Raw genomic sequence first — 25,232 nt, 5'->3', positions numbered from 1 at the left:
TTCCTCTCCTTTTCTTTCCTTTCTTTTTTCTCTTCTCCTTTCCATCTTTTCAATTTCATACATATATACATATGCACGTGTATATATGTGCATGTGTATATATATGTGGACATATGTATATACACTTATTTGTTTCACATATATGCTATAGGGTTCAGCTTAAAACAGATTTTAAAATGTTATTTTATACTCTTTAAAAAACAATTCAGTCAACATATATTTATTAAGTGCCTGCTGTTTATACCAGGCATTGCACTGGGTCCTTAGAAAAGAAAAACAAAATTCCTGGCCTGGAGGAGTTTATAAGTTGCCAAGGAAGGCAGACATGCAAACAACCAATCACATCAGAAAGTAAAATAGTTGTTGTAGAGTTGTGAACGGAAGGCAGTGGGAAATAGGGAAGAAGTGCTTAGACTTGCCACATCAAATAAGCATTACTTACCGCGGCATGTCAGCCAGGCTGCTACCTGCTAATATGGCATCATTTACTTGCTGCATTGAACACGTGGAAGGAAAACTGTGACCTAACAAAGAAGGTTCATGTGTACCAGCATAGCTGCCTCTTGACAATTTTGTTTTCAAATCATGCCTTTAATTTGTCAATGACTTGCCTGTTTCCACACTATTAATCTGAATTAGCATTTTCAAGAGCAGTGATTCCTACTGAAAAATTGCTGCTTTTGAAAGACGCGGAACTAGGAACTAGTTATGTAATTCCTTCATGATGTCAGGGTGCTTTCACATTTGCACGTTAAAAAATAGGACGGTTACAGTTCCAAGAAGCCCTTGGGGTGATGAATCTACACCCTTCTCTAATACTCCTTTGTTCTAATTAGGAACATGCTGGGCTGCACTTTACTTATTTTAATTATTCTATTTATTCGTGAAATCTAATGCATAGTTAAGGATATCCATAATTTTGTCTAATTAGCTAGAATTTGAATTTTCAAATGCGGGAATGTTTAAGATTATTAAACCTAAGACAGTAGACTAGGATCTCAGGCTTGCTTCTATTTTGTTAAGCTTCCATTTGAGAATCAAGAGTGTAATGAAACTTTCTGCTGCTTCATCCAGATCTGACTCTACTTCAGTAACTTTAAAAAGGTTGAAAAACAGTGTATGTGGATGGAGAATATTTTTGCCTCTTTTACTTCCCATTCTCTACCCTTTCCATTAAAAATATTTTAATAAATAAAAAGTCATCTTGGCGATTAAACAGTGTCTGGATTCAGGAAGCAAGACGCTGGCAGTTAAAAACCATTACCACTCGACGGGGGCAAAATTGCTGGCTGCACTGGAGATCACTGCAGAGCGCGCCTGATGCCTCCATGCTGACAGCGGATCTGGCGCGGGCTGGGGCGCATTGCACAGTCTGCTCCAACCTCGAACCGGGAGGCGGCAGGTGGGCAGCTCCGGACTGGGCACTCGGCAGCGGGGAGGGGTGCTCAGAAGGCGCAGGGAACCAGTCACTCAGCCTCAGGGATGTCTGGGTCTCTGCTAAGGGACAAAGGCCCCAGGAACAATCTCTAGCCATCCCAGCACCACCTAACGAACCTTCGTTTGGCGCTTTTGCAGAAAGTCTCTTCTATTTTTGGCCCCCAGGACAATTTCAGAGAACCAATAAAGTTGGATGACAACGTGGATCGCTTTCTAGTGTAAGGTCCCGGGGGATGGCAAAACTCAAAATGTAGCCTCACTGATGAGCTCAAGGAACTCTGCTTGGAGTTGTCACCCCTACGACTGACCTAAGACCCAGGACCCAAGGGAGAGGCCTTTTGCATCTCGAATCCAGCCTCAGCCTTGACCCCTTTCACTTGCTCGGAGTGCTTTCGCCCAGCTTCTGGCGGAGGTTCACGCAGGGAGGGGACTCAGGTGGAAAAGGTTGGCCCATTTGATTTCTTTGCAGGAACTTAGTAGACAGGGGCCCCAGGCTGGAGATTGCTCCGAGTAGACTAGAGGCGCCTTTGGCGCACCGAAGCTGGCTGTCTTGTGGGAACCTGCGGCGGGGGTTGGAGGTTGAGAGGACTCTGCGCTCTTCTTCCCCAAGCCGAACTCCCTCCTATAGGAGCGTGAAAACCAACTCTTACACACCGTCTACCCCACTCTTCCCCCTAAACCTCTAGCGCAGCTTTTTAAAGGCATCCTCCAACTTTGGGGAAAGAGAATGCCCAACTCCCGCTCTCCCACTACCCGTACCTCCTTCCTCCTTTTCCTGTGGTCGCCTCCAAACTCTGCTTCCCTAGTGTCCCCGCCCCGACCTGGAAGCGAGCGCCCCCGGCTGTTCACGGCAGCCCCTCGGCGCCCGTTTGCAGGGATCTCTGTCTCTGGCTCCTCACAGGATCCAGCTGCGGTTCCCATCCGTCCCCAGCCCTGCAGGGCACACACGCGCGTGCACACGCACGAGCTTACACTCCAGCTCACACTCGCGCGTCCTCACTCCCTGCACCCCACCCTCCGCGCCGCTTCTCCGCGGGGTGGGGGGTGGTGGGGTGACGTCAGGACTGCAGTCCAGAGGAGAGCGGCGGGAGAGGGCTGCGCGCTCCTCTCCCAGCAAGCGGGAGGCGCGCTTGGGTCGCCGCCGCTCCCGCGCTCCTCCCTCTCCTCTGCACCCACTGTCACGCTACCCGCCCGCGGGGGAGCCTCGAGAGCCTCCAGGTGAATTGAAAGTCGTTTCTGGGGGAGGACGGAGAGGGTGCTGCAGTCCTGGCATGCCCTGAAACTGCAAGTCGGGCAGAAACGACCCAGTGGAGGAGCAGGGCGCTCAGCGCCCTGCGCAGCATCCCGGGGCTGCTGGAAGAGGCCACCACTCGGCTGGCAGTCGGGAGCGGCGGCCGGACCTCGGCCCCAGACTCGGGCCCCCGGCACGCTGGCCTGGGAGACACCCCTTCCCCCTCTTGCGCATTTCGCAGTTGCGCTGGTGTGGGGCATGAGAGCGCGGTGGCTCCAGGTCTCCGCGGAGCAGCTGCCAGTGGGAGAGCGAGGAGAGGCGAGGGGGCGGCAGCCTCGGCCCGAAGTAAGTGCAGCAGAAGTTTGCGTCGGTTGCCCCGCCGCTCCCCCAGCGCGAGTGGGAGGCAAATCTTCTCCCCTCCTTGAATAAGGAAACCGAGGGGAGATTTACAAGGGAGCGTTTCGAGAGAGGGCAAGGACCCCCCAGGAGGGCCAGGCCGGGAGGGGTCCCGGTGCGGTGATGGCGTGCCAAAAGGAGAAGACCCCAACTGGGAGGAGGGACTGAAGAGGAACCGGACCCGGGGATCTCAGAAAGGGAGATGTGGGGAGAGTGAAGGTGGAGGCAGTCACACCTATCCTGGTGACCTTGGCGTGCCCCCCTGGAGTGGCGAGCCAGGGGCTTATATAGGCGCGACTAGGATGTTGCCTCGTTTCTCACTCGGGGCTACGAAGAAGGTATCGCTCTTCCTGAGAGCTGGAAGACAGGGGCAAGAGAAGAGAGAGCCGGCCCCGAGACGGGTTGGAGGGTGGGGACCCTGGGGAGTTTGGAGCTGGGGGTTCAGTAGTGGGAGGTTTGGGTCTTCTGAGACACTCCAGCTTCTACGGAGGCGACAGAGGTCGAGGGAGGAGGCGAATGTGAAGCTTCGGGTCGCTACAGTTGATGTTGGGTTTCTTTGGAACCTGGTCATTAATTCTTGTCATCGGGAGGCTTCGCGGAGGGCGACAGTGCTTGGGAGCAGGGTGACCCCCGCAGCGGCCGGCCTTCCGGCTGGCTGTCCTCCCCGCCAGCCGCTCTCCCCGCACCGCTGCCGGTCCTCCGAGACCCCGGACTGTCCTGAGCTGCTTCGAGGGCAGGCGAGACCCCGTCTGTTCAAAAGAGACCCCCGAGACCCTCGACATTCTACTTACTTCTTTTCGGGTCATGTTCAGCTCTTTTGGGCTCCCTCTTTCCTAGTGGGATTCTCACAAGGAGGTTTTCTTCTTTAACAGACCCTACTTCTAATAGGGGAAAAAAGTTCCTGGAATCTGCGCTCATCTTAGGGTCAGAGCCCTGCAGAGGGCAGGCGAGGACGGCGCGGGCCAGCTCGCCTGCCCTGTTCTCACCTGGGGAGGGTTCTCAGGAATTTGATATTAAATTTGATGAAGCGATCCTAGGAAAGTGGCGAAGGCACCTTCTACAAGAGTAGGAGTTTCTGTGCTTAGAAAATGGAAATCCCACTTAGATTCTGATACCAAGGCTATGCTTTTGAGAGCGAGGGAGATAGTTAATTAAAAATTGATGCCATTGAGTTGGAGACAAAAGTCATTTGTAATGCATCTTGGTCACTCAATTTCACTCCGTCCCCAGAAAACACTTCATGGGGCCCGACTATGTATGTGCCAGACATTGTGCTAGTTGCTCCTGCAACAGAGATGATTCATGTGTGGTCTCAGCGCTTTGGGAGCTTACAGTCTGTGCTAGAAGTGGTTTGGAAGAAGGTGAAGAAAATGCTTGCTCTACAGGGAAGGGCAGGTGCCGTTTTTTTTAACCACATCTGGTTTTAACCACAATGACTCACACTCCCAGCTTATTAAGTGTGTGGACCAATATTTGCAAGATGGTATCCTCCTTGAAGGCGGGATACTGTCATTCATCTTTGATTCCCAGAGACCACCACTGCACCTGCACATAGTAGGTCATCAGCAAGTACTGTTAAATGAATAAATGAATGGATAAATTATGGATAGTTAAAAGTATCCTAACGAAAGCTATCATGCTAGGGGAACATGTAAAGAAGAGATGAAATAAAGGGAATTGGAGAAGGCAAGAGGGAAGAGAAAGTAAGGTTCATGAACATTCAAAAGTATAAAGCCTTAAAGAAATGTTTGTTTGTTTTCCATTTTTATGCATTGGAAATTACCAGCACCCAACTCCGTTCTCCATGAAATATGTGCATCTCTGAACACGTAGATTGTAAATGCCATTTTAAAAGCAGAGTCTCTATTAACTTACCATGCAGAGATCACAATGCCCTTCTCATGTGGCTGTGTTGACAATATGATGATTGGAATGTGTCTAGGTAGTGAGGCAGATGGGTGAAAAATACTTTAGGATTATAAGAATTCCTGCACGTATCTAATATTTTGCTACTAATGTATGAATCTGTACCCTTGTGCTTTAAATATACTTAATTTAAACCTGATTGAAATATGCATATGTTGACTTTACTAGTGAAGATTAAACACATATATGAAAGACTTTCCTTCATTTTATTAATTGAGCCCAAGTTACTGTTGCACTAACGTGGCAGGTGATAAATTCCAAGGTGAGTAATAAGGATTCCCCCCAACTCCCTGCCTAATTTAGTTTCATTATTTCAGAAAACTAAGGCTTCATATTTTTTTAAAAGTGTGCAACAAGGTCAGGCACAGTGGCTCACTGCTGTAATCCTAGCACTGTGGGATGCCGTGGTGGGCAGATCGCTTGTACTCCAGAGTCTAAGACCAGCTTAGGCAACATGGTGAAACTCGTCTCTACTGAAAATACAAAAAAAAAAAAAAAAAAGGAAAAAAAAAAGGCTGGCGTGGTGGTGTGCGCCTGTGGTCCCAGCTACTTGGCAGGCTGAGGTGGGAAGATCCCTTGAGTCCAGGAGGTCAAGGCTGCAGTGAGCTGAAATCGTGCCAGTACACTCCAGCCTGGTTGACAAAATCAGACCCTGTCTCAAAAAAAAAAAGTGTACAACAAAACTACTTACTTTTGCACTCCTTTTTCAGTGTTTATCCATGATAATTATAATTCACTAATTTGAGTCAAGAGTTTATAGTCAATAATACTGGTTTTAGTTTTTGGAAACTTTTCAGTGCTGTGTGATTTGGGGCCATTTGTAGAATATTTGTGAATTTTATCTACTTACAAAATGAGATTATTGTACTTACATGATTTAATTAGGCACTGAAAATCAAAACATGTTGATGTAGAGCATTGCTTTGTTTGGGGCTTTGTATTCTGTAGTTAATGTCATTAATTTAGTATATCAACACCAAGAAGTAATTTGTAATTAGTGAATAGGAAAAAAAAATAATATATTTTCCATTCTTGAGTATCTTGCAGATATTTTAAGACATCAGAGCTCTAGGAAGAGTATTGTGATTGTGGATAATTTATGGTGGTTTAAAATTTATATGGTAGAAGCAAACGTAAAGAAATACTAAAAATGGTAGCTAAACATTGGAATTCTTTAACCAAACATTGAGATGTTTCTTCTGTGGCAGATACTTGATTTGGATTATCTCCAGAACTGCACTGTTAGATCAAATGACTATTTGAGTGAGTCTTGCAAATTTGGCAAGAAGCACACTCTAGGAGGCAGAAGTTTATTTTGGAATTTTAGTTAAGGGACAGAAATGCTGAGGTTATAGGAGTGTGGGGTCATAGATTACTGAGTTTAAAAAATATCTGGCCTCATTTTGCAGATGAGAAAACTGGAGCCAAAACAGCCAAGGGTCTACATTTCCCAGGATCACATTCAAATGCATGAGTCCCTTATGTTGCCCACTGTAGGCTTGAGAGAAAATCACACACACAGGATACCTAAACCCAGGGGCAGTCTAATGGATCTGCTATTCTTCTTTTCTTTTCTTTTTTTTTCTTTTTGAGACAGGGTCTTGCTCTATCATCCAGGCTAGAGTGCAGTGGCCTGATCTCTGCTTACTGTAACCTTGACCTTCTGGGCTCAAGCAATCCTCCGATCTCAGCCTCCTAAGTAGCTAGGACTGCAAGTGTGCGCCACCGTGCCTGGCTACTTTTTGTAGACACAGCCTCCTGCCTCAGACTCCCAAAGTGCTGGGCTTACAGGCATGAGCCACTGTACCTGGCCGGATCTGCTATACTTGAATTTGTCTTTACTCTCATTCTCTCCAGCTCACACCCTCCGGTTGCCCCCATCTCTGAGAGCGGTCTCCCATGCCAACCCCCTACTTTCACTGCTCCTGCTGCCTGATCAGGTCCTTCTGAGGACAGGGCAGCAAAGGACTTGGTTGGGGTCCCGTGGCTCCCAGCCTCAGACACAAGCCTGGTCCCAGGCAGAGCTGTGAAGTCAGTGATGCTTGGACTGGGTGTTCCCCACATCTTCTTTCCTGCATGTGGATACCAATGTACATCAAAGAATCACAGTTTCAGAGCCAGAGGGGAGGGCAGAGGCCATCTGGTTCCTTTTAGAGATGAGGAAACTTGGGCCCAGAATAGGTTCTGTAGTATTCATGTCACAGCCATGGTCAGGATCTCCTGGGTGGTGTTGGTGCTCCTTTTGACTGCCTGTGCTCTCTTTTCCATTGGATGGTGCTGGCATCTGATCACTCCATAAAGTGAGCATGTGGGCTCTGGAAGGAGGCACCTGTGTCAAGTTCCAACCCCATCTCTCCCCACCTGTGCAACTATGGGCAAGTTACTGAAGTTGTCCAATACTTCCCTTTCTTTTCCTTTTTCTTTTTTTTCAGAGACTGGGTTTCCCTTTGTCACCCAGGCTAGAGTGCAGTGGTGCAATCATAGCTCGCTGCAGCGTCGAACACTTGGGCTCAAGTGATCCTCACACCTTGGCCTCCCAAAGTGCTGGGATTACAGGCATGAGCCACTGTGACCAGCTGTCCCTTTCTTTATTAATATTTTTTTTATTTGTTTTGTGTTATAGCTTAATATAATTACTTTTCCTCCAGATCATACATTTTAGGAAGGGAAGGAACCAAGTATTTCTTGCTCACTACATGTCTAAGACCTGTTTGGCACACAAAGGACACTTGATGAAAATTTGTTGAATAAAGGAATGGAAGAATAAAAGAATGATTGAATGAAGTACACATCACTTAGATAGAACTGGAATCTTAATCATGAGAGCCACAGCCTTCTAAAGATTCTAACTCTGAAGTACTGTTTCCTTTGCTAACATTACTTTCTGGATAGATGTGACCCTAATATGCCTGCTCCCTGCTTCTCTCACTTACTCCTTCTCTCAGTAAGTGGCAGCCCCATTTTTGTGATTACTTGGGCCAAAAACCTCAGAGTCATCCTCTCACAGAAAGCATTCAACCCATTAGCCAATCCTGCAGCTAGGCTTTCATTATATAATCCAAATCTGACCAGTTATCACCACATCCCTTCCTGACAGCCGAGACCAAGCTGCCATCATTTCCCTGAATTATTGCAGTGACTTCCCAACCTCTCTCTGCTTCCATCCTTGTACCACCCCCAAAGTCTAGATTCCATACACAGCCAGAGCAATACTACTAGCACATAAGACAAATAATGTGACTTCTCTGCTTAAATTTTTAATATTTTCCAATTTCTCTCATGGTAAAAAAATTTTTAAAAATGCCCTTACAATTAACTATAAGATTCTATACTATCTAGCTGCTCTGACCTTCTGATTTCTCTCCAGCTTCCCTCTTTAATCATCATGCTTCCACCACACTGCCGTCTTCCTGTTCCAATAACACACCACACTTGCTGTCATCTAAGTAACTTTGAACTTATCTTTGAACTTCTCCAGATAACCTGCTTGACTCCTCCACTTCCTTCAAATGTTTTTCTCAAATTCATCTTTTCAATAAGGTCTCTCTTGGCTACCCTATTTTAAACTACATCCCTCTAACTTTGTGTCCTTTTTTGCATTAATTTCCCTTCTAGCTCTTGTGGCTATAAGAAATTCCATACATTTGATTGACTTCCATCTTTTGTTTCTCTCCCCTACTAGAAGGTAAACTCCGCAAAGGAAGAGATATTTTTTTCTGTTTTGCTCATTTCTGAATCCCTAGTGGCTAGAGCAATTCCTGCCACACAGAAGGTAGTCTGTAAATATTTGTTGAATAAATAAATGAGAATAAAGTAGTACCTGTATCACAGGGTCTTGTTATGATTAAATAAAACCATGCACATTGAGTGTTTAGCACAGTGTCTGGCACTTGGCACATGCTTATTTAGTATAAGACATTATTATTATGGTGTCATCTCAGTTCTCCTGGCTTTTTAGTCCCTCTGTTGGCCAGAATTGTGGTCAGAGGCAGAACTCTTCTAGAATCCTTAATACTATTTTTGGAAATGACTTTGAAGAAGTCCCAATGGCTGTTTACATCTGCTGCTGAAGATAAGTAGGAAATAAATGCAGTTATCTCTCTAAGATATGGTGTAATCCTTTCCGTGAAATACTTTCTGTCTTGGGGATGCTGGAAGGTTGCGGTTGTACATTTCATCCTCAGGGTGAAAGAGCCACATTCTCTCATGATATCCACGCAAGTCCTCCTCCAATGGGTTGCCAGCTGTGTTGGTTTTTCACAACTTTCCTATCTCTCACTTTTGGGTTTGCCTCTTGCTGGTCTTAACAAAACTGTTCTCACTGATGGCCTCCTGAACCAACAAAGTTTAGTTGGAGGAGTTATGAGGTCATATCAATTAACCAATGAAGCATTACATGAAAAAATAAAAAATAAATAAAATGACCCCTGTAAAGCCCTCCCTAGGGCTAGGAATAGCCTATCTAAATAGCCTAAATAAATACTTCTTAATTGCTTAATAACAGCCTGTAGCTGTTTAAATGCCCTGTTGGCTGGGTTGATAGGTTGTTTTCACAGCTTGACCAGGACATTGTGAGCAGATATTGTGTGTACGTGTTAAAGTTTAGTACCTTATTATATTTATGTATAAATTAGCATACTATACAGATCGTAGTTCTTACTAGCTCAAAGCAGTCAAATTTTAGAAGTTGACTCCACAAATAGTACCTTCAGTCCTGAGTGTTTACAATGGTTTTGCTTTACTAGAGAAAAACGTCATGTTGTACCCATTTTCCACGCTAGAAATAGAAAGAGAGCCTTGGGTTTAGTATTTGTAGGTTACCAGGTCTTTTCTTAGCATGCTCCATGACCTTGTCCAATTTCCATTAGATTACAATGGCTTTTCTGGAGCCAGGAAAAGTTACCACAGCAGCAAAAATGGGGCCAACAACCTTGAAGTGCAGCATATCTATGAGAAATTCATTTTCTTGTAACTGTAAAAGAGATGCAGACAGAACAACTCTTTAACGAAGAGGGAGAGAGGAAAAGAGAACAGAGAGCATGGGGTGGGTGGGAGGAATATGGACTCCAGATATAATCATACAATGAAACAATGAAATCAAAGAGGGAGTGACTTTCTAAACAACTGGGGTACACATTTTTTTTTCTTTTGCCTGGTTCCTAAACACATTTTGTTCTGGACATTCTTCATAAGTAGGTTGTTGGGAAATATTTTCTAATAGAAGCAACATTATATGTGGAATGTAGGTTTCCAGCTGCCTTGGGGGAAACCTATTTAATTTATGGCTGAGCATTCAAAAATAATACTATAGTTTGCTTTTTCATATGGGAAAATGAGTCTTAATTTGTAATTAACAAAATCTTAATTGCCATCATGTTACACCATGAAGATTCAGGTTGGCATTTTTGTAAGTAATCTCTTCCTTGACTTCTTGCTAGTTTACTTAACAGAATAGGAGAATACACACACACACAAATATATTGTATTTTGTATGTGTATAATACCTATATAAAACATAGTCTATATAATCACTCTACTGACTAGATAATATTGAATCCACTTTATTTGCCACTTAAAAAAATTAACTTATAAGTAATATTAAGTTAATGTAGCCTCCCAAGTACCTGGGACTACAGGTGCATGTCACCTCGCCTGGTAATTTGTATTTTTAGTAGAGACAGGGTTTCACCGTGTTAGCCAGGATGTTCTGGATCCCCTGACCTCGTGTTCCGCCCGCCTTGGCCTCCCAAAATGCTTCTGGTTGCCTTTCTTCGCCCTCTGCATTCTGGTCCCTCCGGCTCCTTGATGCAAAGTGTGACCAGCCCTCCCCCTAGTGGTGATTAGAAAATCTTCCCTCCATGCCCTGGTTAATGCCAGTAACTTGTTTTCACCTTCTACAGTCCTGGCACGTGGGCTGGGCGCTTCTTCTTCTCAGCAGTCTCCAGAGATCCGGAGTGGAGACCCTCCTGGCGGTCACCCATATGTATAGAGCAGATGTCCCAGCAAAGAAGGTACAGTGTGGGAGTGGTGAGGGAGGATCAGAGAGAGTCACTATGAGAGTCTGAGGTTTCTTTTCTTCGCAAGACCGGGACATTGCCCTATGTACGTTCTGATCTGCCCCTAGCTTTATACCATGGCGTCCCATCTGCAAATTCCCTGTGGACTAAAAATCTGATTGTAAGTTTCTTTCCAGCTCTCTGATTTCTGAAAAGTACAAAGACGACAAGATTTTCAGGAGGTTTTTATTTAGAGATACGCTGGCTCTCTGCAGGGGGAAAGAAGCCCTAATTTGAACTGTTTGCCAATTTCTGTATTGTAAATATTTCTGCTGTGGCCAATTACAACATGACACCAACTGGCTTACAACACTCTTAAACATTTAAGAATTGACTCGGAATATGTACAAACTGGCGCCCATACTGCACTGTTTCCATCGCTACCAATGATGTAAAAGAAAGGGTATGTTTTTCTCTTGATCTTTCTCCCCCTCCTCCCTTTTTCTTCTTGGTAAATGTAGAGAAAATAAAAGGTATAGATCAGGGGGTCAGCAGACTTGTTCTACAAAGGCCCAGAGAGCAAACTTATTTTAGACTTTGCATTCCACACTGATTTTTGTCACATATTCTTTTTTATTTTTTAAGAAAGTCCTTTGAAAATGTAAAAACTACATTTTTGTTTTTGTATTGCCAGAGAGCAATACACATACACATATATGCATGTGTGTGTGTGTCTGTGTGTGTGTGTGTGTGTGTGTATATATATATATGGTGAGCTCAGTGGTGAATAAGGAGAAATATGACCTCAGGGTTTCTTTTTTCTTTCCTTCTTTCTGTTTTAAAAAACAGCTTTATTCCAGTCTGTCACAGATGGACATTTGGGTTGATTCCAAGTCTTTGCTATTGTGAATAGTGCCGCAATAAACATATATGTGCATGTGTCTTTATAGCAGCATGATTTATAATCCTTTGGGTATATATCCAGTAGTGGGATGGCTGGGTCATATGGTGCATCTAGTTCTAGATCCTTGAGGAATTGCCATACTGTTTTCCATAATGGTTGAACTAGTTTACAATCCCACCAACAGTGTAAAAGTGTTCCTATTTCTCCACATCCTCTCCAGCACCTGTTGTTTCCTGACTTTTTAATGACTGCCATTCTAACTGGTGTGAGATGGTATCTCATTGTGGTTTTGATTTGCATTTCTCTGATGGCCAGTGATGATGAGCATTTTTTCATGTGTCTATTGGCTGTATGAATGTCTTCTTTTGAGAAATGTCTGTTCATATCCTTTGCCCATTTTTTGATGGGGCTGTTTGTTTTTTTCTTGTAAATTTGTTTGAGTTCCTTGTAGGTTCTGGATATTAGCCCTTTGTCAGATGAGTAGATTGCAAAAATTTTCTCCCATTCTGTAGGTTGCCTGTTCACTCTGATGGTAGTTTCTTTTGCTGTGCAGAAGCTCTTTAGTTTAGAAAATGTGGCACATATACACCATGGAATATTATGCAGCCATAAAAAAGGATGAGTTTGCGTCCTTTGTAGGGACATGGATGCAGCTGGAAACCATCATTCTTAGCAAACTATCACAAGAACAGAAAACCAAACACCACATGTTCTCACTCATAGGTGGGAACTGAACAATGAGATCACCTGGACTTGGGAAGGGGAACATCACACATCGGGGCCTATCATGGGGAGGGGGGAGGGGGGAGGGATTGCACTGGGAGTTATACCTGTTATAAATGACGAATTGATGGGTGCTGACGAGTTGATGGGTGCAGCACACCAACATGGCACAAGTATACACATATAACAAACCTGCACGTTATGCACATGTACCCTAGAACTTAAAGTATAATAATAAAAAAAAACAGCTTTATTGAGATATAATTTATATGGTATAGAATTCATCCATTTAAAGAGGATAGTTCCATTTTTAAAAACAAATTTATGAGGTCATGCAACTACCACCACTATCTAATTTTGGAACATTTTCATCTCCCCTAAAAGAAACTCCCCTACCCATTAGTTGCCATTCCCTTCTTATCTTCCAGCCTGTCAGCCCCTGAAAACTGGTCATCTACTTTCTGTTTCTATGGATTTGCTGACTTTGGACATTTCATATATATGGAATCATAACAGTATTTATGCATTTGTGATTGGCTTCTTTCACTCTGCATAATGTTTTGACTGTTCATCTGTGTTGTAGCATGTGTCAATAATTCCTTTATTTTTATTGCCAAATAATAGTTCATTGTATGGATATACCACATTTTGTTGTCCATTTATCAGTTTGTGGACATCTAGGTTGCTTCCAATTTTTGGCTATTATGAATAATGCTGCTATAAAGACTAAAATACAAGTCTTTGTATGAATGGGTATATGTCTGTATTTCTCCTGGATAGACACCTAGTAGTGGGGTTATTGAGTGATATGATAACTATGTTTAGCATTTTAAGGAACTTTCAAACTGGTTTCCAGAGCAACTGCATCATCTTACATTCTTGTCAGCAATATGAGGGTTCCGTTTTCCTCACATCTTTGCCATTACTTAACTCTTTTTTTGAGTATAGTCATCTTTCTGGATTTGAAGTGGTATCTTGTGGTTTTGATTTGCATTTCCCTAATGACTAATGAGGTTGGGTATCTTCTCATGTGCTTATTGGACATTTGCATATCTTCTTTGGAGAAATATCTGTTCAAATTCATTGTCAACTTTTAAATTGGTTGTCTTTTTATTATTGAGTGAGTTGTAAGTGTTCTTTATTTTAGGTACAAGTTTCCTGCAAATATTTTCTTTCTTCCTGTAGGTTTTCTTTTCAGTTTCCTGATGGCTTATTTTGCAACACAAAAGTTTTAATATTTTCATGAAGTACAATTATCTGTTTTTTTCTTTTGTTGCTTGTGCAACAAATGCAGATTCATTAAGATTTATTCCTGTGTTTTCTTCTAAGAGTTTTGTAATTTTAGCTCTCTCTTAATTTGTCTCCATTTTATTTTAAGTAAAGATTTTTGTATATGGTGTGAGGAAGGGATTCAACTTTAGTTTTATGCATGTGGATATTCAATTGTCCCAGCAACATTTGTGAAAAGTAATCAAATTTTCTTGACACCCTTGTTGAAATCAATTGACCATAAATGTGAGGGTTTATTTATAGAGTTTTAATATTATTTTATTGATCTGTATGTTCAATTTTATGCCAGTACCACATTGTCTTGGATACTGTAGCTTTGAAATAAGTTTTTAAATTGGAAATTATAAGTTATTCAGCTTTGTTCTTATTTTTTAAGATTGTTTTGGCTATCTCAGTACTTGAATTTCCACATACATTTTGGGGCCTGCTTATCAATTTCTGCAAAAAAAAAAAAAAAAAAAGAAAAAGAGAGAGAGAGTGCCAGCTGGGGTTTTGGTAGGAATGGTATTGAGTCTATAGATCAATTTGGGGAGTAATGTCATCTTAACAATATCAGTTCACTTGATACATGAGCATGGGATGGCTTTCCATTTATTAAGGTCTTAATTTTTTTCAACATTGTTGCATAGTTTTAAGAGTATACATTTTTACATCTATTTTGTTAAATTGGTTTTTAAGTATTTTATTTTAAATGCTGTTGTAAATGGAATTGTTTGCTTAATTTGATTTTTGAATTGTTCATTGCTAGTATATGAAAACACAATTGCTCTTTTTTTAATATTGGTCTTGTGCTCTGCAACCTTGCTAAACAAGTTTATTTGTTTTAATAGCTTTTTGGTAGATTTTTAAAGGATTTTCTGTATACATGATCATGCCTTCTGTGAATAGAAAGTTTTATTTATTTATTTCTAATCTAGATGCGTTTTTCTACCTCCCTCCCTTCTTTACTTCCTTGCCTAATTGTCCTGGCCAGATCCTGTAATAGTGTTAAACAGAAGTAGCACAGGTGGACATTCTTGTGTTGTTCTGGATCTTAGAAGTAAAAGCACCCAGTCTTTCACCATTAAGTATAATGTTAGCTGTAGGTTTTTCACAGATACACTTTATCAGGTTGAAAAAGTTCTCTTTCTCTTCCTACTTTGTTGAGTGCTTTTATCATGACATGGTATTGGATTTTTTGAAATGCTTTTTCTGTATCCATTAAGATGATCATTTGATTTTTATTCTTTATTGTATTAATATTATATATTAATTTTTGATACTAAACCAACCTTGCATTCTTGGGATAAATTCTGCTTGGTTATGTTGTACAATCCTTTTCATATGTTGCTGGGCTTAGTTTGTTGAGAATTTTTGTCTATGTTCATAAAAGATATTGGTCTGTAATTTTCTTGTGATATTTTTGTCTGGTTTGAGTGTCAGGATAAAAGTGACTTCTCTCCTTCTGTTTTTCATTCTTAACACTGCTGTTCCAGGCACTTTGGGGACATGTAAGGTGAAGGGAAGAGAAGGCAGTCTGGGGCTGATAGTGAGTTCCAGTCAGCAATATGGAAGAGGGGAGGAAAACCCTAAATAGATTCTATAGAGGGCCGAAGATTCTTGGCTGCCACATGGACACCAGGTTGGGACTTGTTATTGGGTATATCCTATGTAAAGAATGTGTTCTATTCTGTTCTTTTTATACACATATTCATTCAGAATATTTTTGATCTCCTGCTATCTAATAAGAAGTAAACTTATTACCGATAAGTTTAAATAAACCTGACTCCTGTCCTATGACAACATATAGGTTAAAGCGGTAGGAAGACACAATAGAATAATTACCAACTAAATGTAAAATTACAGCTATGATTCGTATGATGAAGGAAAGATTCCTAGTGCTGTGAAAGCATATAATGTAGGGGTTTGGTCTGGTGTTCTGGCAGTGGGAATAACATACCTCAAGGCTTTGCTTTAGGAAGAAGTGATGGAAGGCCAGTGCTGGGGAAGCACAGAGAGCAGGAGGAAGGGAAATAATGGGAAGGAGAAAGTGAAAAGAACCGGGCTACCTGCAGCCTGAAAGTCTAGTGATAGGCCCATGTCATTATCCTCACAGCAGTGTGTTTTCACTTTTAAAGTGTCTGCTTCTGAAGAACTGGAGGCCATTGCCTAAATGAAATAACCTAGAAACAAAGTCAAATACTACACTTATGAGTGGGAGCTAAACAATGACCACATACAGCGTGGAATAGTAGACATTGGAGACTCCAAAAGGTGAGAGAGTGGGAGGGTGTGAGGGTTGAAAAATTACCTGTTAGGTACAATGTTCACTACTTGGGGGATGTGTCCAGTAAAAGTCCAGGCTTTACCACTACACAATATATCCTTGTAAGAAAACTGCACTTGTACCTTCTAAATCTCTAAAATAAATAATTTTTTAAAGGCAAAAATTAAAACGCCCTTGTCTGGATTCACCAGTCTTATTTTGGTTTCAGGTTTTCCTTAAGGAAGGAAATGTCATTCACCATTTCTGCTCTTTCCATTCCAGTTTTTTATATTTTTGAAACTCAAAGTGGAGGCAAGAGAGAAATGGAATTGAATGAAGGATTAAAAAAATGCTTTCAAAAGACTGGTCATAGAGAGAAGGAAGGGAGAAGAGCAGGGTGTATTAGTCCATTTTCATGCTGCTGATGAAGACATACCTGAGACTGAGTAATTTATAAAGAAAAAGAGGTTTAATGCACTCACAGTTCAGTGTGGCTGGGGAGGCCTCACAATCATGGCAGAAGACAAAAGGCACCTCTTACATGGCAGCAGACGAGAGAATGAGAGCCAAGCAAAAGGGGCTTCCTCTATAAAACCGTCAGATCTCGTGAGACTTACTTATTCACTACTGCGAGAACAGTATGGGGGAAACCACCTCCATGATTCATTTATCTCCTACCAGGTCCCTCCCACAACATGTGGGAATTATGGGAGCTACAATTCAAGATGAGATTTGGGTGGGCTCATAGCCAAAACCCTGTTACAGGGTTAAGTTTATTGAACAGCAGCAGAAGAAGGAGGGTACACACATCTGTCTGATCCAATCCCCTAATTTTACAGGTGGATGCCCTGAGGCTCAGAAGCACTGGGTGACATCCTGGCTCACCGAGCTTGAGGTGGCAGAGCCAGAGAGGGAGCCCCAGCTTCCTGGCTTCCTTTTGAGTGCTCTTTCCTCTGACCCTCACTCTTCCCCAAGCTGAGCTCTGAAAGACAGGAAGAGCAAGGGGAAGATGCCAAGTAGAGGAGGCCTGATATGTACAGGCCTTGAGGCAGTCCTTGTGGAAGGCCACTCTGGTTGGAGCACCGTGAGTGACCAGAAGACAGTGCGAAATGCAGTGGAAGAGTTAGGCAGGGCCTTAACTCCTCAAAGAGGAGTGCGGATTTATTCTAAGGGGGACTAATGCAAAAAACGTTTATGGATTAAGAAGATGACTCTTGCTAATTCATGGAGAATGGATTAAATGGGGCCAGAGCAGAGGTGGAGAGTTGAGTTAGGAGTCTGTGGATGGTGAAGTGGTGAGAAGCGGACAGACTAGAGCTTTGTTTTGGAGTCAAATTGGCAGGTCTTCCACATCTCCTTTAAGGCATTCGTAAGAATTCCAAGAGGAATGTGGCTATTTCTAGACTAGAGAAAAATGGCAGTGTGGATCCTCCTCTAGGCAGTTGGGTTATTCTAGAAGCAGATGTCTTGGCTCTTTCTGAAACTCTGGAGAAGTGTAAAGTTTTCTGTTGAGGTGTTCATGGCTTACTCTCCAGGTGTTTTGACCGGCTGTTGCCCCCCCAGCATGTGGCCACGTGACACTTTACTCAGGTATTCAGCTATAACAGTAGTGAAGGAAAATTCTCCAAGAAATAAAAGCTTTCAGCTGGGTGGGCTCACAATTGTAATCCCAGCAGTTTGGAAGGCCGAGGTGGGCAGACCACTTGAGTTCAGGCATTCAAGACCAGCCTGGGCAACACAGAAAGACCTTGTCTTTACAAAATAGTTTTTAAAACATTAGCCAGGCATGGTGGTGCACACCTGTGGTCCCAGGTACTCAGGAAGCTAAGGTGGGAGTATTCCTTGAGCCCAGGAGGATGAGGCTGCAGTGTGCAGAGAGCATGCCACTGCACTTCAGTGTGGGTGACAAAGCAATACCCTGTCTCAAAAAAAAAAAAAAGTAAAGAAGTAGAAACTTCCTTTTATCCAAATGCCCCTCCTTCTTTCCTAATGAAAAAATGGTTACCTATTCTTCAAAGCCTTCCTCAGATATTAAGCTTTACTATGAAACTATAAAGACATGTATTTATACACGATTATATGGCACTAATTATGTTCATCTAACCCTTTTTACTATACCTGTATGATCCTTATTACACCTAAATTGTTATCATTTTTTTCTGTTTAACTCAGAGATACAAAGCCTAGAGAGATGAAATAACTCACCCAAGGTCAGAGGCAGTCGGGACACACAGTCTGAAAGCTTAGCTATTGTGCTGTGTTGTCACTAGCTGGGAGCTCTCTGGGTAGCATTACTGACTTTCTCTTGTTTTCAGCACAACTCTGTCATGTCACACTTTCCCTATTAAGTGAAGAGTTAATTATTTGATTTTCTTCTCTGGTTGAGAATGAGCAAATTGAAGGTAGGAACTGTGTGTTACTTATTTTCGTATTTCAGTGTTGGATGGATAACAGATGTGGAGTGAATGAATGACTAAAGAACATGAATGAATGAATGGCTGGCTGAGAGAATAACTTAGAAAATAGAGTGGCAGGTGTGGGATGGTCCTTGAGGCAATCCTTGCGGAAGGCCACTCTGGTTGGAGCACAGTGAGTGACCAGAAGACGGTGAGAAATGCAGTGGAAGAGTTATCTTATGCAGACTGCATTTTTTCTAGGCCAAGGAGTCCCTGAGCTGCATTACAATTCAGGCCAGTGTAATTTCTAGATTTACCATCACATAATTTAAAATTTTCCATTAATCTTTTGGTGTGTTCTAATCAAATAATGCTGTTCTCAGTTAAACAGGTGAGGAAGCTCACCCTCTGGCAGGTATTATACTCTTTAACACAGTTGTTCTGTTGTCACCAAGGACACTTCTGCATCTGATATTGACTTAAATTTTCAGTTATGAATGTCTTGAAGATGACTTTGTAGATAATGAAGATTGTATTGGCTCAAGAAACTGTAACAATAGAAAGGATATAGTATATACTTGTTCATCCAATCCGAGAAACAGAGTAGCCTCATTGATAAGCAATTTACAAAGCATTTTGTTCTATGCTGATACAAAGTTGAAAAATAGTGGGTGTTCTCTTTGGTGTCAAGTGTTGAAAGTATTTTTGGAAAATTCATTATATTTTGCAGACAGTTCAAGTTATGTTGAACTTTTAAATAAAGATTTATATAACTGTGCCTTGATTTTGAAAATTTTGTTTTACCAAAATCTGAACTGCAGAATAGATACATTAGAAACAAATGCCATTACAAAGGAATCTCCAGGTAATTCATCAAATACCTATGGAATGGGTACAATGAGTATAGGGAACTGGGTCACCATCTATCCCTCTTATCTCTAGGGTCTGATCAATAAAGCAAACCAATGAAGCAAGATTGCTAGCTGAATAGAAAATGTAAAGAGTGACTTTGCTTTGTAGAATCCTCCATGCACATTCTTGTAAAATCTACATTAAAATATTTGCTTTAAGCTTCATCAAAAGTGAGACCATTGACTCCTACTCTTTATCTAGATGTGAGCACCACAAGCTCAGGTGTGCTTACAGAGGGACTGAGCCACCAGATCTTCTGGGCCAACCCCAATACCATGTGCTTGAATATGGATGAGGCTGGCATGTCCAGAAAGAAGACATGGTAGGTGGAATGATGTTCCCTTAACCCCAGAAGATGTCCACATCCTAATTCCTAAAAGCTGTGACTATTTTACCTCCCAAAGCAAAAGAGACTCTGCAGATGGGATTATATTAAGAATCTTCAGATGGGCATGATCAATGCCTTTGATTATCTAGGTGGGCCAATATAATCACAAGGGTCCTTACAAGAGGGAGGCAAGAGGGTCACAGAAGATGTGATGATGTAAGCAGTGGTCAAAGTGATCCACAGGCCAAGGAGTTTGAGCAGCCTCCAGGAGATGGAACAGGCAAGAAACTAGAGTCTCTTGGCAGACAGAGTGGTTTTGGTACATTGAAATTTCTGACCTGTAGAACTCTAACATAGTAAATTTGTGTTGTTTTGAGCTATTAAGTGTGTGATTTCTTACAGCAGCAATAGGAAATTACTGTAGAAGGTCTGGGGACCTGCATAGATGTGCTTATTACAAGGGAACAAGAAACAAAGGAGAACCTTCTGGGTGTCATCACAGGAAGTGAAGGACAAAGTAACCTTGTTCACTAGGAAAGCATGGTCCAGTTAATGTCAAACTTCAACAGATCAAATCAACCACGTTCCTCTCCTGGGGAAGATAAGTGAGAGAAACAGAAACTAATTAAGGTGTCTCAGTGGAGAGAAGTTTAACTCCAGGAATTAGAGACTCACACAACCCTTGAAGGTTGGGACACTAAACCTGGTATGATCGTTTTCAGGAAATCTAAAGTCTGGGAATCGCAGAGAAACGTGCTCCCTAAGTGAGTCACAGGAGGATGCCAAAGTCTATACTCCAAACTCCACTTCTGTTGCCTGTCTACAGGCGTTGTCAGATAATGACTTTCACCTTCCAAATCTCATGTGAGACATTCTCAATGGTGGACTCGTCCAGTGACCCCACAGGCAAGGAAGAAATGTAGTTTCTAGGCTTCACCCCTCTTTAAGTAAAGGGCCGAACTGTACAGGGTATCAAAATACCTGGCACAGAGGTGAAGAGAAAATTATGGTAGAAGTTTGCTTCTCTGTAGTTTGAGGGTGGAAGGTGGAAAGAGGAACATAAGCATCTCTCCTTACATCCCTGGCTCTATGCTCCCCTCACCTGCATTCCCCTCACCAATAACTTAGAATTTGCCAAGACTGGGAGATGGTCTTAGAAATGGCGAAAGAGCTCAGTATGATAGTCAGCAGTAACCCAAGATGTTCATTGACTTGGCTTCCATTATAAGCCAAGTCAATGAACATTTTGGCAGACTCTGAGTTATTGCAGAGCAGTGAAGTCAACTCAGCACAGAAAAGATAGGAGACAGATGTGAAACTGAATATTTGTGGATACATTTTAGATGATGCTGTAATTTCACTATAACTTACCAGGTATCTATTTTAAACCTACTTTATTTCAAGGGCAATTTTTTTGAAGCTTTTAACAAATAATTTAAGCCAAATTAATATTCATTGCAAATGTCAGGAACAGTTGAGTTTTCTTTTCATAGAGCCCTTGAACCTCTTTGTTTATGGGAAAGATCAAGTGTTATCATGCCATTAGTTCTAATTTTTAATACAGGATAAAGTTGTATATGTCACTGTTATCTAATTACTAATAACTGTAAATACCAGTTAATTAAATAATGCAGGAATAGAAGAAATTTACTATGCTATGTTTCTTTTTTTTTTTTTTTTTTTTTTTTTTTTTTTGGAGACGGAATCTGGCTCTGTCACCCAGGCTGGAGTGCAGTGGCCGGATCTCAGCTCACTGCGAGCTCCACCTCCCAGGTTCACGCCATTCTCCTGCCTCAGCCTCCCGAGTAGCTGGGACTACAGGCGCCCGCCACCTCGCCCGGCTAGTTTTTTTTTTTTTTTTGTATTTTTTAGTAGAGACAGGGTTTCACCGTGTTAGCCAGGATCGTCTCGATCTCCTGACCTCGTGATCCGCCCGTCTCGGCCTCCCAAAGTGCTGGGATTACAAGCTTGAGCCACCGTGCCCGGCCTATGCCATGTTTCTTATTGCTCTCAATCAAGTATTTTTAGAAGATTTTCATATTACCTCTTTTCAGTTTTAATTGCATCTTGAGAGGACAGAATTGCTTCTGGTATACCCGAAGCAGCCAAGGGGGTGGAGTTTTTGTTTTTTGTTTTTTTTTTAATTATACTTTAAGTTCTACGGTACATATGCACAACATGCAGGTTTGTTACATATGTATACATGTGCCATGTTTGTGTGCTGCACCCATTAACTCATCATTTATATTAGGTGTATCTCCTAATGCTATCCCTCCCGCCTCCCCCCTCCCCACAACAGACCCTGGTGTGTGATGTTCCCCTTCCTGTGTCCAGGTGTTCTCATTGTTCAGTTCCCACCTATGAGTGAGAACATGCGGTGTTTGGTTTTCTGTTCTTGTGATAGTTTGCTGAGAATGATGGTTTCCAGCTGCATCCATGTCCCTACAAAGGACACGAACTCATCCTTTTTTATGGCTGCATAGTATTCCATGGTGTATATGTGCCACATTTTCTTAATTTGGCTTAATACTAATTTAAGCCAAATTAGTATTCATTGCAAATGTCAGGAGCAGTTGAGTTTTCTTTTCATAGAGCCTTTGAACCTCTTTGTTTATGGGAAAGACCAAGTGTTATCTTGCCATTAGTTCTAATTTTTAATACAGGATAAAGTTGTACATGTCACTGTTATCTAATTACTAATAACTGTAAATACCAGTTAATTAAATAATGTAGGATTAGAATAAATTTACTATTCCATGTTTCTCATTGCTCTCAATCAAGTATTTTTAGAAGATTTTCATATTACCTGTTTTCAGTTTTAATTGCCTCTTAAGAGGACAGAATTACTTCTGGTATACCTGAAGCAGCCAAGGGGATGGAATTGTTAATGTGTAATGCAACTTGCAGGCATTTGGTTCAGTGTGGAGTCTTGGAGGGTGAAGGTGTAGAATGCCAGATCAAGATTTCAAGCCATGAACTAAGTGTTTGGAAAAGAGCTAGGGAGGAGTATGTTGTGGATGAATCGAGGTATTATAAATAGGAGTGCAGGTTGCAGATTACTGGGAAACCACTGAATAGAACTGTTTGAAGCTATCGTACCTACTCAGTAGCCAGGACAGCTTTTTCAGGCCCATTCAGAGTAGGTTTTGGTCTGGTAATACTGTTTTCACTTGACTTTTTGCTGCTGACCATCATACTGAGTTATTTCTCCATTTCTAAGATCATAAGGCCAAGTTCAAGAGCTATTGCTTTCAGCTCCTAGTCACTAATCACTTCAGTTTTATCATCAGAGACTTTGTTTCTATGCTTCCCATGGATTAGTTCAGTTTCTACCTAGGCAGACTATCATGGACCAAAATGTAGGTCCAAATACTGTTCTTCTCTAAGAATGCATGTTAGAAAACATTCTCGTGATCCTTTTGGTGTTCACCAGCTTCTTTGGAATAATAATTTAAATTGTGTTGATCACTCCACACATCATGTTTTCAGTTAATATAGAAATTATGCTCTAAAATAGTCAATTTCTAAGGTTTGGTTTAATTTCTTTGTGTCTTAAGAGCCTAGGTTGATTTGAATGGTGATATTATCATTATTAGCTATCCTTACATAAGACCACCCAATAAAATTGTTGGTATCTGTAATAAAGTTTGATTTTAATTTTTGCCAAAATATGTGACATAATTCTGGAGTTGAAGACATCCTAAAAAAGAGTCTCAACTTAGATTACTCTATGCCCCAACAAAAGTAATGCTTCATGATCACCTATTTCCACCTCTAGACAATTTCATTTATAACCTTGACTTCAAACCTACTTCAAATCTGTTTAGCTCAGAACGTTCTTCTGATTTCAAACTTGCATATACACTTTTTATTTTAGGTACCCCACCCAGCAGTTTGATTAGCACCTCACCTCTAATATGTGCAAATCTGAAATTATTAGTCTTTTTTCACTTCACCAGAACTTCTTTGCCTTCTATATTTCCTGGCAAAGGGATTGATGCCAGCTAGTTGTCCAAGTTCAATATCTGAACATATCCTAGACTTCTGCCTCTTCTCCATATCCAGTCAGTTGCTAAGACCAACCTCCTAAATACATATTTCCCCTTCTTCGCTATCCTTTTTTTGCTGAAGCATTCATGATGTTTCAGCTGGAACTACTGCAGTAACTTGCTTACTAACCATTGTTTTAGGGCAGCTTCCACAGAAACCAAACCCTAAGAGGAATTTTTGTGCACAAGTGATTTATGAAGAAATTGCTCCCAGGAGAGACTCCTGGGGAGTGGGAGAAAGTAAGATGGGGGAGGAAGAGAAGTCAAGCAAGGATGAGAACTTGGGCAAATTTCTGCAGAGGGTGGCTTCCGTCTTATCCTGCAGGCAGGGTGACATTATGACTTTGGTAGAGTCCTTCGTCAATCAGTCAATTGTAACTTGAAGTTTCCTGAATATGCTATGCTGCCTCAAGACTCCTGCCTTTTCACCTGCTGGTCCCCTGGCCTGAAATCTTCTTCTGTTCCCTCCTCACTTGACCTCTGGACTAAAGATGACTACAAAGCTTTTATCCTCTCCTTTTGTGACTGTGCCAAGAAGTCTTGAGGTCGTTCTTCTGTTTTGCGAAAATGCCGTATATGCAAAGTGAACCCCAAATACAAAAAGAGCTGAGAAACCAAAGAGTAGGGCAAATAAATCCAGTTTGTCAATAGAGGGTGGTTTATTGGGGAACTCATGGGCAGAAGCATGGTCTTGGGCAGCCATAAGACAGGTAGATCTCCGTACCACTACCCCTGTACCCAGAAAAGGGGTGTATGTGCTTTAGCTCTAGAGGGAATGTGCAGGACAATTAAAGTTGTCATGAAAAGACAAGAACGCTTTGTGCATCATAGCCTGTAATTTGCCAAAGGGCAGGATTTATGGTAAGTATGTGTTTATGATGATAACATCGAGATTGTCCTGGTTTACAAAAGGAACAATAAATAAAGCAGAAATATTAGAGGCACTTGTGGGATTGGGGTTAATCTGAAGATGGTGGATTAGCATCCAAGATGGAGTTACTTTAGCCTCCTCTTGCCCCATGGTGAGCTTCTCCTGGGCTGCCACAGTTCTGTGTATTGGCTTGGTTATTTTATTTCATTGCAACTGTTATTTGCATGATTACCTTTCCCTCATGGGGGATGGAAGAGACAAAATCTTTTCATTTTTATCCCTTTGATGTTTAGCCCAACACTTATTAAGCCAATGAAGGAAGTAAAGAAGTGAAAAAAATTGATGAAAGGACTGTGACTCCAGTTATATGTATTAGATCATAAATAATTTAGTTTCTGAGGAGCTTGAGATTCCATTAGAATATGTGATGTAAATAAAACTTATTTTGGATTATTACCTTTTTACTATTGAGTATGATGAGACCTCATGGTAAAAGTTGTATCAATTTTAGAGTCTTTTTGATGTAGC

At 41.7% G+C, this 25,232-nt stretch overlaps 1 protein-coding gene across 1 annotated transcript in view; it reads left to right on the top strand.

The window, feature by feature from the left end:
* The first annotated feature begins 2,505 nt into the window (after nucleotides 1-2,505).
* Nucleotides 2,506-25,232, top strand: part of KIAA1217 (KIAA1217 ortholog) — an 846,584-nt gene continuing 823,857 nt past the window's right edge. The window contains exon 1 of the mRNA XM_023223197.2: nucleotides 2,506-3,013. The gene's annotated coding sequence lies outside the window, so the exon portion shown is untranslated. The remainder of the gene's footprint in view (nucleotides 3,014-25,232) is intronic.

Source organism: Piliocolobus tephrosceles, chromosome 9, assembly GCF_002776525.5.
Source record: "Piliocolobus tephrosceles isolate RC106 chromosome 9, ASM277652v3, whole genome shotgun sequence".
Classification (NCBI taxonomy): domain Eukaryota; kingdom Metazoa; phylum Chordata; class Mammalia; order Primates; family Cercopithecidae; genus Piliocolobus; species Piliocolobus tephrosceles.
Note: the sequence above shows the minus strand (reverse complement) of the source record. Positions and strands in the feature narration are given on the sequence as shown.